Consider the following 16330-nt stretch of genomic DNA (forward strand, 5'->3'; position numbering starts at 1 on the left):
TCCCTGCAGTGGACTGGAGGCACAACAGGCAAAGATCATGGGTTGAGATAAGAACAATTTACAGGAGACATCAATTGCATAAGAAAAAGAATGGTAACAGCAACACTACTAATGACAGAGGATATAAGAGAGAGGAGAACAATTCACACAGAAACACCCTGGACAACACATACTGAACAGCTCCGCTTGCCTCCTTACTCAAGAGGAATGGAATCTCTCCTCCCTGGAACAGATTCCCCACTCCCTGCTCTCAGCAATGATAAGAAGTGCTGTAGAACAACCTCTGAGTTCTGGCCGTGCACCTTCTTGGCTGGAACTTGGACAGAAACCAAGATCTCTTCCTCTCTGAATTGCCCATTTGAGACTGATTAATCTCACTTCTCAGATCATGTCTGTCTGGTTAGACCTCCTGAAAACTACTGGTGGAAGATGTCATCTCCAGTTTTTGCACAGCAATGTATTGGTTAGAGCATGCACTTATGCCCCTAGAAGACCCTGTCTGAGTTTGCTGAGTTTCCCTGAGCTGCTGTAGGGAGCTGAACCCATATCACCAGAGCCATCTGTCAACCAATGCACTGTTTGGTATTCAAACCAGGTCTTAAGTTCATCTGTTTAAAAAAAGTTCTGCTTATATAAAATTTTTGCAATATTTATGGAGCATGGGTTGGAATTTTCATTCTCTCTCACTCTAAATTACTAATTACCACAAGTCTATGACTAAATTCAGCATTTTATACTAAAGACGTGGTTTCGATTGCTCAGCATGTCTTAATACATCAAGCTTACTTCAAGCCTATGGTCTTTATTAAGTATGGCAATATCTAGAAATCTGAACATAGAATTCCACTTGAGATGGAATTTATGTGACAAAAGATAAGCAGCTAAACTACCTTTGTCACAAATAAACATTTTAGTGGAAGATGCATTCCTACATTTAGGTGGCTATCTGTATTTGGTCAAAATTTCATTCAAAATGAGTGAAGACTCTCTCTTTTCTTGGATTGTAAAGAGTGTTTGTAAGAATCAGTTTGGCTGTAGGTCACCAGTTAGCAGATATCTAAAGTTTGATGAGGGAATTTCAGTCACTTTCAGTATCAATTTGGTTTTTTTCTGGAACAAATCTTAACACCAGTATGGAAAGTATTTTCTTGAATAATTTGAGCAGCTATAAACAGTGGTCAAGAAATTTGGCTTGGAAGCAGATTTTCCATCATCAAGTGGATATAGTTTCTGCATAAATTTTGTCTTACAAAAGAAAGGACAGATGTTGCTCCTTTCCTTATCAAGATGAATGTATCTTGATTAATGTATTAATGTACCTGAAATGCAAATTTGCTTTCTCAACTAGGTTTATGTGCCTTGCTTTTAGTACTGCAGGTGTGGTGGTGGCAGGGTTGGTCTATATGAATAGAGACCAGAACCTGCCCTGTGTCAGAAAACAACTAGTTTCAGATAGCTCAGGTAAACCCACTGAAGGGCACTGCTGGTCCCGTCCCCTCAACCAAGATTGTGGCACTTCAGAGAAAATGTATTGAGAAAGACCAAAATGTTGCACAGCAATGTGAAGAATGAGGAAAAACACATCAGAAGCATCTTTGCAGACACCAAGGTTATAGAAGAAGGAAAAAGTGCTCCAGGAACCAGAGCAGAAATTCCTCTGTAATCATGGTGGATCAGGTTATCCCCTTGGAGCCCATGGAGGACCGCAGGGGAACATCCACACTGCTGCCTATGGAGAGCCCCATGCTGGACCATGTGGACGTCCTGTGGAGAAGACCTCCCACTGGGGCAGATTTTCTGGCTGGAAGTGCAGCCCTAGAGTGGCCCACACAGGATCAGTCCATTCCTGGCGGACCGTACCCCATGGTAGAGAGCTCATACTAGAGCAGTTCTTGAAGAGATGCAGTCTGTGGGAAGGACTCCTGTTGCAGAAATTCTTGAAGGACTCCTCCAGGCTGGAGCAGAGGAAGAGTGTGAGGAGGAAAGAAAGGCAGAAATTAAACATAGTGAAAAACACCTGCTCCTCATTCTCTGCAGCGAGGTATATTTGGCCTTCTAAGGCAGAGAAGGTCAGAGTCCGGCTAGCTGAGGTTAGGGCCGACACCCAGCTGCAATCCTGCCAGCGCCCCTCGGTGTCGTAAGGCCTCGGGCTGTGCTGGTTGCGGACTGGATCGCTGCTAAACGACGAGAAGGAAGGAGCTGGACACTCACCGGGGGGCTAAACTTGGTTTATTGGAAAGCCCACGATGTCTCAGCAAATGACCCAGAACAAAGGGTGCTTCAGGGTTATAAAGGGAAGGGGTGGATCCGGGAGGGGTTTACAGAAGACCAGTACGGGGAGAAGAGGGGATGAGCTTAACACAAATGACATAGTGGAGAGCCCAATAGGTACCAGGTATGGGAGGGGCCCCAGGACCACAGCCACCACAACCCCCAAAGAGGAGAAGCTTCTGGAATGCTAGGTGGAGTGGGGGGCGATTGACTTGGCCCAGGGAGGAGAAAAGGCATACATATAAGGGAAAAAGGGGAGGAGGAATTATATAACCTAACAGATTGACAATAGAACTGGCAGGGCTGTGGCGGGAAAACTGAGGAGGGCAGAACCATTTTACACAAAATGGGGGGGAGCAGATACATAAAATGGGGGAGGAATTAAATGGACTTAACGAACACACTACAACAATTCTCCTGCACTGCTCAGATTAGGGAAGAAAGGATAGAGCAGTTGAGAATGAAGCAGTGAGGTTGAGCCTAGGAAGCAGGAGTAGAGAGGAAGTTGTTTTAGTTTTTGTATTAGCTTCTCACACAATTTTTAACTGGTGGTAAGTTCTATTCTGCACATTTGGTCTCTTTTGCCTGTGGTGGGTTGGTGATCTTCCTGTCTCAACCCACAAACATTTTCATCTTATTTTGTCCCCATCCTGTTGAACAGGTAAACTTATCACAACCTCAATAATGCCAGAAGTGGTGGTATCTTTCTTTATTCTCCTCACAAGAGTAAGGAAATGCTTTTGTTTCAAAGTTGAAGTTCAGAGAGATGCATGGGTATATCTGTTTTATCTGTTGAGTGCTATTTGAAATATCTTTGTGTTTAGGAAAGAGTTGTCTTTGCTGTTGTAAAATTCCAGCTGCTAAGAGGGAGGCAGTTAGGCCACAATCAATCCAATGTTTAAGAGCAAGTTAGAAAGATATAGACCTAAATCATCACAATATTTAGGACAGAGATGTGCCTCTTTATTTTTTTTTTTTTTTAGAATAACATTAATTCCATTAACTGCAATACCATGATGATACCTTACAGGCGTGATTGGATTCTGTGGTTGTAAGCAATCCTCTAAATGTGCATTGACAGCATTGATGAATATTTATAAGAAAGAATAGATAAAATAATAGTAAGGTAGGTTCTAGAAAATCATATTATGCTTTTCCTCTGAATGTGTGTTCAGTGCTGTTTCCCCCCCTACATTTTGATTTCTGAACTAAAAAAAATAAAAGGTAAAAAATAAATTGTAACTGAATGTTGTTTCCCTTCCTTACTTTTCTTCTGTGATTAGATGAGAGCTGAGCTAAGAGGAAAATCCTACCTAAACATGTTTGCCTCTTCAGAGAGCAGAACTCCTAAGGAATTGATAAATTAGCTATGTAAATACAATTGAGAAGGCCACACACTTAAGTATAAAGCTTAATGACTTAAGACAATTGTGAAAGAGGCCTGGCTCAGTGTCAGAACTTACAGCCAGATCCTCAGCTGGTGGAAATCAACAGTGTTGTGTTGGGGGCAGTGAAGCAACACCAATGTTGGGCTGAATCTCGACTTCTTTATATTTACCTAAAGATTTACTTTAATATGCTTCCTTTATCATGCTCACTGGCATGCCTACTCATGCCTAATGTGGGCACTGCTGTGTAAAGGATGTGTTGTGCCATTCAATGAAATGTTTAAATGAGCCACCTGCAGCCCACTGCTAGTTAGCAAGGCAGGTGGAAGTGCAGAATCCCACAAGGAAGGTTGCCCAGCTTTTCCATCACCCAGCAAAACAGGTTCTACTATGTAGGTTTCTGTGCTACTGCTGCAGGGCTGTGGCTTACACACTTACTGTACAATCACTGACTGCTTCTAATACTTCAAAATTTCAAACTGCTTTGAGCGTACTTGGAGCTGATGAGGAGTGAAATATAAAACCAAATTCTATTCAGTTTATGAAACTATGAGCTATACTTGACAGTGTAGAACAAAATATTTTCCTGTATCTTTGGACTAACTCATATGAGCAGTTTTTGTTCTATTTCAAAGTAATTTAGCTCTGGGGAAAAAACAGAAGCAATGATCATCTGTCCAGGATAAGAGTTAATAGGGCCAGTATTGATTAGCCACAGTTCTCTACATAGAGCTCTGGTCAGAGTTAAATGCAACATTTCTTCACATCTGCCTTTGATTTTTCTCTAGAGGATTTCATCTTAACTTGTGTCAGTTGTAGGATTCTGGTTATCTAATCCTATTCATCACAACAGGAAAAGATGAGAGGAAAAAAGAAAAAAAGATCAGCCCACAATCAGGTAGATAAATAAAACTACTGGGGATGAAAGGAAATATCTGTTCACGTGCAAAAGTAAAAAGTGGAATGTCTGGTAGTCTCCATTCATAAAGATTCACATACTTGTTCCATGTATGTGTGCACCCTATCTAAGACTAAAATGATTAAGGTACAAATTCCAAGTGCATCTATGTATCATTATTGTCACAAGAATGTTTCATAATCAAATCAGTGTTACTGAGTAAGGATTTTTTTTTCTTACTTTATTTTATGAATAAGAGGAAGTAGTTTTTACAAGGTGCTCCTGTTGTCCTGGAAATTATATTGCATGTGCAGCATTGGAATTAATAGCCACTTAAACATGTATTCCCATTTCCCAGAAGTCAAATTGAGTTTTGATGATGTTTCACTGGAGGCAGAACCAGCTTCTGAATAAACCATAAGGGAAAAGAATGAAATAAGTGGGATGCATAGGGTTACACTGTCACTCTGACTAGCCAAATATTTTGTTTTAAATCAAGGGAAATAAAATGGGCTCATGGAAGGCAAAAACCTCAGGGTCTTTTACAGTGAAATTTTAAAAAAATCTTCTCCCCATATCAAGCAACTAGGAAAGAAGAAACTCCTTATTTGAGCCATGAATTAAATTCATGGACATATTTAAAGTGCAGACAAAGACAGATTAAACTTCTTTGTTTTTCATCTTTAATTTCAACTTAAGGCTCAAACAACTGAAAAAAATGGCCTCATTTCAAATTCTCTTGAAGTTTCCTAGGAGAAGCACTGCTTTTCAGAATTGTTTTATCTGGAGTTATCAGCAGACCAGGACAGGAATAGAAGGCCTGTTGTCTTGCCTGCAAAAGATGCCACTGGTAAAATTTGTTTAGAGGAAAAACTACACAGCAGATTTATTGTTTTGTGAGCACTATATTCAATTGTATGGGAAGATAAGGGAAAACAGGCTGAACTCATCTCAAGCTGAAGAATTTAGATAAAAAATATAGGTGTAAAGAATAAAAAATATGTTGTTCACCCTTTTACTTTGCTAGGAATCAAGACTGGTTCTCAAGAGTGGTTCTTACGAAAAAATTTAAGGGGTTGTCGCACCAGTTTAAAGGGACTAGCACAACAGCTGTGGCTCAGGACTGTATGTTGTGCAGAGAAATGGGCCAACTGCACCTCACCCCAAGTCTAGACATAATTGCCAATGAAAATCCTGCCTGCTGCAGAGCTCAGGGAATCATGCTGCTGCTAGAGATGTAAGTTTTCTAGCCAGAATTTCTAGCAGTTGAACAAAACCCCATGTATATTCTTAGAATCTCACTTTGGACATTCGAAGGGAGCAATGCTGTCAGCCAGCAGAGATTTATCAATCAATAGAAGTTTGTGAACATCCTCACATATGTAACTGGCTATGGTAAGTCAGCAACACCATAAAGATAAATTAAAAATATACTAACTGTTAACCCAAGTTCAGTTAACAGGAGATTTCAAAGTAACTAACAAAATAACATCTGCTTCCTTATTGTTGAAAAAAAATAAGGGTGCTATTGTCATAATCAGAGCTAAGAGTGCTGGTACAGAAATGTAGCATTTTATCTGAAATGCTAGCAAACTTACGGTAATATATCTTGAAAGATAAAACAAGTATATTCTATTTGCCTTCTTTTATCCAGGGTTGTACTGCTTGAAAGACATTGATAAGTTAGAAACTAAGTTTGAGTTAGAAACTAAGGCAGAGTGATCCAAAACATCAAGGCATGTTCAAATCAACTGATTCCATTCAATTTCAGATATTCAGCTGAGATCACAATTCAGTGTCTGGACTTCCTCTAAAACAAAGGGTGTCAGGCAATCATATTTCTTCATGGGAATATAAATAATATTAATATTAATATATTTGAGGCTTCCTGACTTATAGATATTTGTGTTGATCAGATTGGTAAGAACTGAGTGTTGACCTAAAGGTCTAAGCAGTTTCTTCATGTTAGACTTCAGGTGCTGGAAGAGGTAGATGGATGCTCTAAAGGGTCTGAGTACTGGATATAATTTAAAACTCTATGTGAAATGCAATTCCCATGCCCAAACATGTAAGAAAACTGCACGCTGCTGGTAAGGTGAAGGGAGAAGATGCTGGTATGGGAATTGCTCTTTTAGAAATTTTCTGTCATCAAAATCAAACAATTCTAGGCAGAAAGAATTGTTTTCTTCTCCTCTCCCTCTTCTTCTGAGAAAGAGAGTGATTGTAATATCTTTAGCTCTATTATAGCTTGTTTTTGATTGAAAATTTTCTTAGTTGAATTCCAAATGTCTTGTGAAACGCACCCAGGACTACTAATAACAGTCACCAAGGATACACAGAGATTTAATGCAGTGTTTGCAGAGCTGGGAGTAATGGCTGTCAGGCTGAGCTAGTGGAATTACAGTACTTCATTAGCTCCTTTGGAACAGCAGCAATTCCACACTGTGAATACTTCCCAAATCTTTCCCAATTCTACCCCACCACCTTTTTAAATCTATTTAAGTGAGAATTCTTAAGGAGACAGAGATGAAATAGAGGATATTTACAATTAAATGTATGTTTATTATTTGTAAAAAGAAGACATGTATGTAAAAACAGGATTGTTAAGGTTGGAAAAGACCTTTCAAGTAATTGAGTCCATCACCTAGCACTGCCAAGTTCACTGCTAAAACATGTCCCTAAACATCACATCTGCATTTTTTCCTATCAGCAAATCCCTTTGAAAGATTGTATCTGTGTATATGGAAGGATGTGATTGTTTCTATATTTTATGAGTGCTTCCTTATAGCACTATTTTATCAGTGCTTCTTTATAGCACTAAAAAAGATCTGTTGAATTCTTTGCATGGCACTAACAGGAAAAAGGGATGAATGGAAAGGACTGCAATTCTGTAGTACTGTGGCTTTCTTTCACACATTTATTTTGCCTTGCTTGCAAAATCAGTTTTTGAGACATTTGTCAGTTTGTGTCGTATAATTAATTTGGTGAACCCAGTGTAGGGCAATTTTTTGGGATACACTACTGCAGCACTATTTTACTCAGATGTTCTTTATAACAGAACAGTTATTGACCACCTGAACCTTTACAGGTGGTAAGTAGAAAAACATACAACAGGTTGTTTTACATAGTTTTTGATTTTTATTTGTAGTAAATTGCTTTTCAAAGGAGACAGAAAACTACAGAAGCAAAGTAAACATACCAACCAGTCCTGATAATCACAAGGATGGGACTGTCTCTTTTTACCTCTCATGCTAACAGCATAAAAGTGTCTTTGGTTTTTGTGCCTGGTGTAGTGAAGGATCAGGACAAGACAGACATGACAAGTGTGACTTAAGCTGCCCCTGCTTGCCTGTGAGCCATCTGGGTACAGACAGAAGTGATCTTAACACAGAATCACAGAATGATAGATGGTTTGGGTTGAAGGTACCTTAATGATCATTTAGTTCCAGATCCTGCAGGGACATCTTGCCCTAGACCAGGCTGCTCAGAGCTACATCCATCCAGGCTTTGAACACTTACAGGGATGACACACCCACAGCTTCTCTGGGCAACCTGTTCTGGTGCCTCACCAACCCCACAGCAATGAACTTCCTCCTAATATCTACTCTAAACTTATGCTCTTTCAGTTTGAATCTATTCCCCTTGTCCTATCATAACCTGCACTTACGAGAAGTCTCTCTTTATCACTCTTGTAGGCTCCCTTCAGGTACTGGAAGGCTGCAATTAGGTCACACAGAAGCCTTCTCTTCTACAGGTTGAATAATCTCAATTCTCTAAGCCTTTCCTCATAGAAGAGGTACTCCATCCCTCTAATCATCTTGGAGGCCCTCCTCTAGACTGTAACAGGTTTTCTTTTTTGCTAAGGGCCCCCAGAGCTGGATTCGGCACTGCAGGTGGGGTGTCACCAGAACAGAACAGAAAGACAGAATCCCCTCCCTGGCCCTGCTGCCCACACTGCTTTGGACGCAGCCCAGGACACATCTGGCTTTCTGTTCTGGGCAGTGAGTGCACATGGCTGGGTCATGTCCAGCCTCTCATCCAGCAGCACCCCAAGTCCTTCTCAGCAGGGCTGCTCTCCATCTCTGCATCCCCAGCCTGTGCTGACACTGGTGCTTGCCCCAGCCCAGGTGCAGCACCTTGCACTTGGTCCTGGAATCTCATGAGATTCCCATGGGCCCACTTCTCAAGTTTGTCTGGGACCCTCTGGATGGCATCCCCATCCTTCAGGTGTCAACAGCACCACAGTTGGTATCATCTGCAAATTTGCTAAAGGGTGCACATCAGGGGTGGCTGGGGAATCAGAGTTTGCTAGGATCAAACTGGAGAATAAGATGCAGAAAGAAAACTAGAATAGAATTTCAGAATTTCAATACAGGGTTTCCTGAATAAGAAAGATTTAAGGGAAACAGCTTGCCTGCCTTCCTCACTGGTCCCAGTCTAAGTAACCCTAGCCACACAAGAGGGTACAGCAATGCATTGTATATATTCTGTAGTCGAAAACAGAAGACAAGAATAATGAATTGGTTAGACATATAAAGCTTTTGTTATATAATGTCACTTACTTCCACCGATTAGAGTTGGGCAAAACTCAAAAGGTTCGGTGCTTGCATTGTCATTCACCCATTCCCTAAACCCTGACTAATTCCCTCACCTATTCTGAAGTTCTTTTCTGCTTTTCAGTGCTTGATCTCTTCACAAGACTCTAAAATCATGTAGTATAACACTTCTGCATTTACTTTCACAGTGATGCAGAACAGAGTGTGTGGGACTGAGCTCAAAGAAAGGATTTTCATTTATGTGATTTCAGGATAACAAGTCTTGGGCTTATGCACAAATAATTTCAGACCCCTATTCGTCCTATCACTGTCTGCCAGCATCACTGTAATTTATTTACTGTAGGGTAAAACTGGGAGTCACAGAGATTAAAAACTATTGCTTTCAAGTCTTGCTATCCCACTCATTTCCTGTCAGCCTGCTGATACAACTGATCCAGAAGGTGCTTTTCATTAAGAGCTACAGTAAGAAAATCTCTTAACACTGGATTTGAATTTTCATGGTAAACATTAGATTGGGTAACCTCCATTACATGCCACCCATCAAGGAAAGTACACTGTGGTTGTTTCTTAGCAGATGTCTAGTGACAAATATCACTCATTTCTGTGGCAATCTTCTTGTGTTAGCCTTCTTGAGACCACAGAAGAGATTAGGATTTAGAACAAAACACTTTTTCAATCTACTTTGTAGACAGACTTCCACAATGGTCCTAACAGACGTTCTTTTATTCAGCTGTCAGTTGCTTTTAAGTAATTTTTAAAAGTAATGATGAGGATTTGTCTCTCCCCTCCTCTTCTTACAGTGACTTTAAGAAAAGCTCAAAAAGCCTTGATTTGAAAAAACAGATATAGCTTTAAATGCACAGCAAGAACAGACATTTTAATTGTGATTTGAAGAAGTTATTTGTACAAAGATTATAAAGATTGTTAAAGAAACCTCTACCAATGGCTTCTAGATTTCAATCTGGTCCCCATTCCTGTTGAAGTTAATTGAAAAGGGATTTTAGGACTTTACTCCTATCTTTTCATTAGGCGATACTAAATTTGGCATTCCTAGCTTGAGGGCCTTTCTCCATTATTTATAGATCTGGTAGTCTTGCAGAGACTGGATGGATGGACTTCCATAAGCATAACTCTTTCCTTCCCAGAATTAGAAAGCCTAAATGGTCGTGTTTTGCAGTTGATATATAAAGCCAGTCTGGTTTATTTGACTGGTAAAAAGCATTTTTAAGAAGGAAGTTGAGGAAAATTGGATCCTTCTTATTTTCAAACATTTTTATCTGCTTTCTTAACCAGTGAAAATTGGTATGCTTCTTTAATTTTAGTGCATTTTTTTCTTATCTTTTGAGCTTATCACTTACCATTTCTGAAGGATTGATATAACAAAAAAAAATTTCTTTATTAATAATTTCTTATAGCATAGGACACGCTTGATTGTTCACCATCTCTCTCATTTAACAAAATAAAGCTTATGACTCTTTACAATGCATTTTAAGTAATTAAAATTTTCTTAGTGGCTTTATTTTTTATGTATAAAAGACCTAAATACCGATGGCACTAATATAACATCACAAAATTTCTTTCTTTTCCCTGCCTTTTTTTTTTTTTTTCCTTCCTAGTAATCCTCTTTAAGGGCTTAAAGAAAAAAGATAATATCAAGGTCTTTGGTGGCTCTAGGACATTGATTGCCAAACCAAACCATTCTTCCAAATATCAGTAAACTAGGAGCAGCAGACTGCTGTGAGCTATTTTTTAGCCAAAAGGATTAGATTTGTCTCTTAGATGGGTCTGACATCTAATATAGATTTCCAATGGGTTGAGTTTCGCCAGTCATCGTTGTGACTTTGTGAGAAGACTTGCAGCTTTCTGAGGGTGGAGTATGTCCCCTGCTGGGAATATGAAGCATGCACCTCAAGATCTGGCACAGCAAATATTCCCTATTACTTGTGTTCATGAAACTTTGAGCTGTGGGCATATATCCATGTGGTCAAATCTTCTGGGACAGAGCACAGTGACTTTTGGACTCAAGTTATGAGTCAACTATGGTTATTTAGGGCTTTTAAAGAAGTAAGAGGAAAAAAGGCAAAACAAAATAAAGCATTACACCCCAGGTAGTTATGTGATTTTAGCCTGTGTTCTGAGGACATACTAGGAAGAGGTACTGTCTCAGGCATCTGCACCATGGTTTGTATGGAGAAGCACAGAAGAAGGACTCTAAAATAATTAAGTGAAAGTAGCAAGATGCACTTGCTAATGAAATTAAGTACTTTATTTATTTTCATAAAAGTATCAGCATTATTTATGTAAACAATGCAAACTGCATCTGTTAGTTAGCTTTGTGAGATTTTCCATATCACTGAGGTTCAGGGAATATTACTTAGGGAGAATAGCAATTTTAAGGTTATCATGTGAGTGACAAAGACATTAATCTGACAAGATATGCTCGAGAGACCCACGATGCAATTGCAGAATTCTTTTTGGCTCTCTCACCCATAATTTCATGGAGCTCAGTGTAATTAACACACTTCATGGGATTTAAGTAACATTTGTTTCTTCTTCATCAGAATGCAAATTTGAGAATGATATGGATCTGCAAAGGAGACAGAAACAACTGTTCCCTAGGTAATAACTTGTGCACTGTTTCCAACGGAAAAAAAAAAAAAGAAAAAAAGAAAAAACAACAGGAAAAAAGAAAAAAGGTGAAAGATAAGCATTACACAGGATTTATTAGGAAGTTAAGATGTTTTATAGCTGTTACAAATGAAGAAGCTACATATGTCATAAAATTAATGAAAATTAAATTATTTACTGTCAACTTGCAAATTTTAAGCCTCGTTTTCTTAAAAGATATGTGAATTAACGAAATCTGCAGACTGTGTGTCTATGTGTATGTCAAAATGGGTGTGCAGTCAGCTAAAAAATATCACTAGTCAGAAGCCTTTATTAATTCCTAACCAGGAGGAAAGCACCATAACAAAAGAAAGGGAGTAATTATAGGTGTGCATGTGTGTGCATATGTTTAGAGTACAGAAATACATCCAAGCATTCAAATCAATAATCTTTTTTCTTCAGTAATAATTCAGTATACAATCAAAGAACAGATTAGAAGACTGGTTACTGCCCTGTCCTACATTCCGCCTCAGCAGACAAAAGAATAACCTAAGTCTGAAACATGTAAAGGCAGATCGGATGGTCTTGATTGCACATGTTTTTGATCAGAAAATTTAAATTAAAAAGAATCATACTACATGCAGTTTTTTAGTACTGGAAGTGCAAATTATGCAAATAGTTAATTAGCCACTGCTGCATTTCTCTAGAAACAAATATCTGATACAGGAAAGAATATCTAGATTTTAGATTTCTTTTACTTAAGCATATTTGAATACAAATTGAACAAATGCAAAAATGCATAATTCTTGAAGAAAGTATAAGTTGAATAAATGAAGTGGGGCATACAGTACACATTAGTTTATTAATGCTTCAAGTTTTCCTTGATGTCCTTCAGGCACATTATCAGCTGACTTAAGGATGATCAGATTTATCCTCATCTGCTCTTATTTTTTCTCCTTCAGATGAAATAATAAATAAATAAACAAAAGCCTGTACAGTGATGTTTTTCTTAATACATTTGGCATTGGCAGGACATTAATCTCAAAAAACTCTTAAGCTGTCAACATCACAGAATGGGAGATACAACTAATTTATCCCATATGTCTCTTATTTTTATCCAGCAAGACCTGAAGAGTTTCTGTTTTTTAGGATGAATTTAAGGTCTTATTACTCCTTTCTGTTTGGAGTTCAAAACAAATTAGAAAAAAAACTGAATTACTGAGCTGGTTAAAACTGCATGTGAAATCAAATCAGTCCTGTTAAAAGTTTAAAAAAAAATTAAAAGAAAAAGGAAATGTTGTAGATCTCAAGTTGCCACTGGTGCTTCTGATTTTAAAGCTTTACCAAATATATATGCCTACATAAAACCTGATATTTCTCCTAGAAAGAATAAGAAATGTACTTTAAATGTTTTAAGAAAGATTTCTTGTTCATAGGCAGATGGAGGCACTCAGATGAGCAGTGAAGCGTCACCACTGACGTGAGCACAGAAATAAACAGGAAAGACAGACTAAAAGAGACTGAAGATATGGGTATATCCCAGTGGGAGAGGTATGACACATGTACTGTAAACAAAAAAAAATTCTTATCTTGGTCCAGACTGATTTTCATACAATCAGCTTAAAGGGAACATTTTCTATTGCCTCTTTAGTGATGCTTTATTTATGATTGGGAATTTTTTTTTTTCTCAGAACCTTTTCCTGAGCCCTATGATTGTCTGCCTATAATCTTCTCCCTGCTCTGTCCTGAATCCTATCTACAAGTGAAATTATAGTAATTAATTCATCACACATGCAGTTCAGCTTGTTGGCTACAGCTAGATTCATGCGGCATGTTCCTAGGGCAATTCTAAATGCCTCATCTCAGAAGGTTTTCAAGCCAAATGTTCTTTTGTGCATCTATTTTGTGTATTAGTGGTCTGTTATACTGTGTGAAATCACCTATTGCTAGGCATTCAGTGTAGGTAATTCTGAAAAATGTAATTTAATTGAGACACTTAGAAGATGATATCTAGGATTTAAAGCCTAGTCCTATCTGTATAACCTTCTGAAACCTACTCCTGAAGCCCTGAGTGGCTCAATTTTCATTTGCAAATTTATATGGCTTTCTGACACCTGCTGCTCAATAACTGGTGCCATAAGCAATTCATTCTTAATTTAGGTAACTAAACTAGTGATTTCTAGATCCTTAGTTTAATGTTCTGTTTTGTCAAAACAACACTGTGCTCTTTTTTTGAAGAGCCTGAGAAATAACAATAATGTTAACATGAAAAAAAAGCCTGCTGTGTACCTGTTCTGGTATTCTGGTAGTTAAAGAAGTGAAATCTTCATGAAATGAAGTAATGAAGTTAATAATTTAATGAAATTACACAATTATACAATTCTTAATGAATTTATAAATTCAAGCGCCTTTAAATTTCTTATGTGGTCTAAAATAGATAATGCCTTAAATTAATTTCTTTATAAAAGATCTGTTCTTAAAATTCCAGTTTGTCGCTTCTTCTCTTAAATATAATATATATTTTTCTGAAATTCTTATTCGGCAGCAAATGTATTTCTTCGGTAGAGAACCAATTTTATTCTTCTTAAAGCACATGTCCTTTAAGTTTCTGTATCTGCCTGCCTTCAAATTAAAATCACTAATTTTGAAAGCTACAAATGAAAAATTTTATCAAAACAACTCAGATCTCCTAGAAGTATGAACACATGGAATTTTTTACAGTAGAAATATTTAAGGCAAGGTACATAGCCTTACTCTATGATTCAAGATAAATCAGTGTTTTTTTTAGAAATGGAGAATAAAATTCCAGTACCAGCAGCACTTAGTCCTGGTAAATAGCTGTTCTGTAAGCTCTAACACAATGTCTCAGATGCACAAATATGATGCCAGGCATGAACTTGCTGATTTCAACTCCTTTGTTTGGGCTCATGACTAGAAGTGATGTCTAAGCTATCAAGGACTTGAATTACACAGAATTTCAAGATCAATATTCGCACCTCCAACTGTGGTCAGAAATTAATAGGAAATTCATGGTACCAAAACTGGATTTTTTTTTTTTTTACTTGTCTGGTCCTCCCAAGACAGAGTGGTGTTAAATCATGTATCTGCTGGACCCTCTGAGGTCTGTCTTCATGCCAGTCTTAACAATTCACTAGTGGGAATATTGCATGTTGAGCACTTTGCACAGTAGTTTTTTAGGTGTATTCTGGCCTCCTACAACAGTGTTACAGCAACTGGTAATTTTGGTAAGAGCTTGTTTAAATGTCATCTTATTTGAGTGTCGCCTTGAGCATCATCTAGCAGGCTTGTGCAAAGTATTTGACAGTATCCTGCACAATATCCTTGTCTGTAAATTGGAGAGACATGGATTTGACGGATGGGCCATTCAGTGGGTAAGAAATTGGCTGGATAGCTGCATTCAATTGCAGTCAATGGCTCAAGGTACAAGTGGACAATAGCAACATTCATCAGGAATCAATATTAGGACTGGAGTTGTTCAACATCTTAGTCAGTGACACAGAGAGTGGGATCAAGTGAACCCTTAACAAGTTTGCTGTGACATTAAAGAGTATGGTGCAGTTGACACCCTGGAGACAAGGAATGGTACCCAGGCAACCTTGACAAGCTTGACAGGGGGGCTTGTGTGTAACTTATGAAGTTCAACAAGGCCACATGTAAGGTCCTGAACCCAGGAAGGGGCAATCCTAACCAGAATTAGAGGCTGGGCAGAGAATGGGTTAAGAGAGATGCCTTGAAGGTAAGAACTTGGGAGTGTTGGATGAGAGGGAATGAGCCAGGAATGTGAGCTTGTAGCCCAGGAAGGCGATTGTGTCCTGGGCGCCATCAAAAGCAGCATGACCAGGAAGTCCAGGGAGGTCATTCTTATCTTCTACCATTTCTTGTGGGGCCCACACGTGGAGTACTGCACCCAGCTCTGGGGCCTCCAACATAAGAAGGACTTGGATCTGTTGGATCAAGTTTAGAGGAGGATATAAAAATGGTAACAGGGTGGACCACCACTTCTGTGAAGACAGGCTGAAACAAAATTGCTCAACCTGGAGATGAGAAGACTCCTGGGACACCTTATAACTGTTTTCACTACCTAAAAGGCTCAAAAAGAGACCTGGAGAGGGACTTTTCTGTAGGATTTACAGTAATTGGATGAGGACAAATGCTTTAAATTGAAAGATGGTAGATTTAGAAACTCTTTACTCTGTAGGTGGTGAAATAGTGACACAAGCTCTGCAGAGAAATTGTGGATGCCCCATCCCTGAAATGTTCAAGGATAGGTTGGATATTCAAGAGTTTTCAATCTGATAGACACTTTAATATGCTTTGAGGTGCTTTGGAAGATTCTTCCTGGTTTTTCTGAGCTTGCTCTTTCAAATTTCATGCAAAGTCATCAGTTTAACTGATGCAAATGAAAATGTGATACTCAAATAAATGTAAAACAATTGGAGATGTCTGATGACAAATGGCATAGAGTAAGAAAGGCAAATCCGTAATATTAAGGATTTTCTCATTCAGAAAAAGCTAACATTCCATTGACAGAAGTTGCAGGTATTGCAGCAATAAAATATGAGTAACTCAGAAACTATTCACCATTTCAA

Source organism: Ammospiza nelsoni, chromosome 2 (assembly GCF_027579445.1).
Source record: "Ammospiza nelsoni isolate bAmmNel1 chromosome 2, bAmmNel1.pri, whole genome shotgun sequence".
Taxonomy (NCBI): domain Eukaryota; kingdom Metazoa; phylum Chordata; class Aves; order Passeriformes; family Passerellidae; genus Ammospiza; species Ammospiza nelsoni.